General features: G+C 41.1%; 1 long non-coding RNA gene across 1 annotated transcript in view; it reads right to left on the reverse strand.

Annotated features, from left to right (window-relative positions):
* Positions 1-215: 215 nt before the first annotated feature.
* LOC141080882 (uncharacterized) overlaps positions 216-2,249 on the reverse strand; it is a 97,384-nt gene continuing 95,350 nt past the window's right edge. Inside the window, exon 3 of the long non-coding RNA XR_012229189.1 lies at positions 216-1,180. This is a non-coding gene — a long non-coding RNA (uncharacterized lncRNA). The remainder of the gene's footprint in view (positions 1,181-2,249) is intronic.

Raw genomic sequence — 2,249 nt, forward strand, 5'->3', positions numbered from 1 at the left:
CAATAGTGCATTATCCAGTGTAGGTATATCAATTTAAAAATAATACACTCACCAGATGGAGCTTGTAATAAGCATGGAGGATTCGCTGCTGCAGGAACCACAGATCCATGAGGGACCAATATAGAAGATGCAGGATAGGAAAAAAGTGGTCAGACAATCCGTGCTGCGAATTACTATAAACAATTATTATTACAGTGGTCTTTATTCGACGAGTTTCGAAGTTTCACAGAACTCCTTCCTCAGGAAACAACCACATGCAAGTATCATGAACAGGTTCTTAAATAGAAAAAACAGTACACTTGTCATTCAGGTGCTCGGTGTCTAGACGCATATTAATGGAAAGTTGAGTGGAAGGAAAAAGTGTGGTAGAAAAATGTGCACAAGCAAACCGGGATAACCGCAGCCCTGGGTTGTTAAGAAAAAGCCATTCAAAAATTTGGAGGAGATTCACAAGGAGTAGACTGCTGTTGGAGTCATTGCTTTAAGAGCCATCATGCATAGAAGTATACAGGACATTGACTACAAGTGTCACATTCCTTGTGTCAAGCCACTCATGACCAATAGACAATGCCAGAAGCATCTTACCCGGATCAAGGAAAAAAAGAACTGGACTGTTGCTCAGAGGTCCAAGGTGTTGTTTTCAGATGAAAGTAAATTTTGCATTTCATTTGGAAATCAAGGTCCCAAATTCTGGAGGAAAAGTGGAAAGGCACAGAATCCAAGCTGCTTGAGGTCTAGTGTGAAGTTTTCACAATCAATGATGGTTTGGGGAGCCATGTCCTCTGTTGGTGAAGGTCCACTGTGTTTTATCAAGATCAAGGTCAGAGCAGCAATCTACCAGGAAATTTTAGAGCACTTCATGCTTCCCTCTGCCGACAAGCTTTCTAGAGATGGAAATGTCATTCTAAAGCAGGACTTGGTACCTGACCATGTGGCGTTCTCATGCGGTGAATGAACGAGAGTTGTACACCTAACAGGGTATGATGTATCTTATGGTGACCAAGCGTTCTGTCAGGAGAAAAGTCTTTCCTTCTCAGAATACATGCACACAGGAAACTCCACAATACAATGTTTACACAGTAACTGCCTCTACTCAGAAGATGATGATGGTGGTAGTAATTAGTGCATTTGAGTCCCAGTCATGAAGCAGCCATAAGAACTTGAAACAGAAGTCTTTTCACTGAAGGTAATGGAGAAAATTATTATTTACAAACAGCTGTAAACTGAGGTACAGGATTACACTCACGGTTGATGATTGCTGTGTACCTGCAAACAGGCAGATCTTAGTAACCTCTTGTTTTATTAAGTCTGAATATCTCTTCAGCACTGTGCTCTGCTTCTGCCCTGAGGTAATTCTTCTTCCTACAAAATGGCTTCCTCCTCTTAAGATGTCCAACCACCTACTGCCACTTCAAATTTAAAACTATCCCCCAGGACTTGGCTCCTCCCCCTTCTATGTGACTGTAAAGCTACAGTCATTGGCTGACTGCCATGAGGCATTTTTCAAGAATCTTCTGCATATTAACACAGAGCTGGGTCACCTGATCAAGCCTGGGAGTGGAAGACCAACCCCCCTGTACTGCCTGTCAGCAGGTCTCACAATGCATCCAAAATGCACAGTCCACACAAAAATTCACAGCACTTACATGAAAACACACTACATATCTGGCATCCCACAGAAACAGCCACCCTGCGGGACACCACACCCACACTGCCAAAAGTACCAATACCTGGTTTAAGAACAACAGTATCACTTTGTTTGATTGTCTGCAAACTCGCCTGACCTTAACCCCATAGAGAATCTATAGGGTATTGTCAAGAGGAAGATAAGAGACACTAGACCCAACAATATAGACAAGCTGATGGCTGCTATCAAAGCAACCTGGGCTTCCATAACACCTCAGCAGTGCCACAGGCTGATCGCCTCCATGTCACGCTGCATTGATGCAGTAATTGATGCAAAAGGAGCCCCGACCAAGTATTGAGTGCATTTACTGAACATACATTTCAGTGAGCCAACATTTCAGATTTTAAAATCATTTTTTCAAGCTGAGGTTATAAAGTATTCTAATTTACTGAGATTATGACTTTTGGGTTTTCATTGGCTGTAAACATTAATCATAAACATTAACAGAAATAAACACTTGAAATACACTGTTTGTAATCACTCTATATAATACTGTATATGAGTTTCACTTTTTGTATTGAAGATCTGAAATAAATTAACTTTTTGATGATGTTCTCATTTT

This window comes from Dendrobates tinctorius, unplaced genomic scaffold, assembly GCF_039654945.1.
Source record: "Dendrobates tinctorius isolate UK_male_01 unplaced genomic scaffold, ASM3965494v1 ptg000004l, whole genome shotgun sequence".
NCBI classification, from domain to species: Eukaryota; Metazoa; Chordata; class Amphibia; order Anura; family Dendrobatidae; genus Dendrobates; species Dendrobates tinctorius.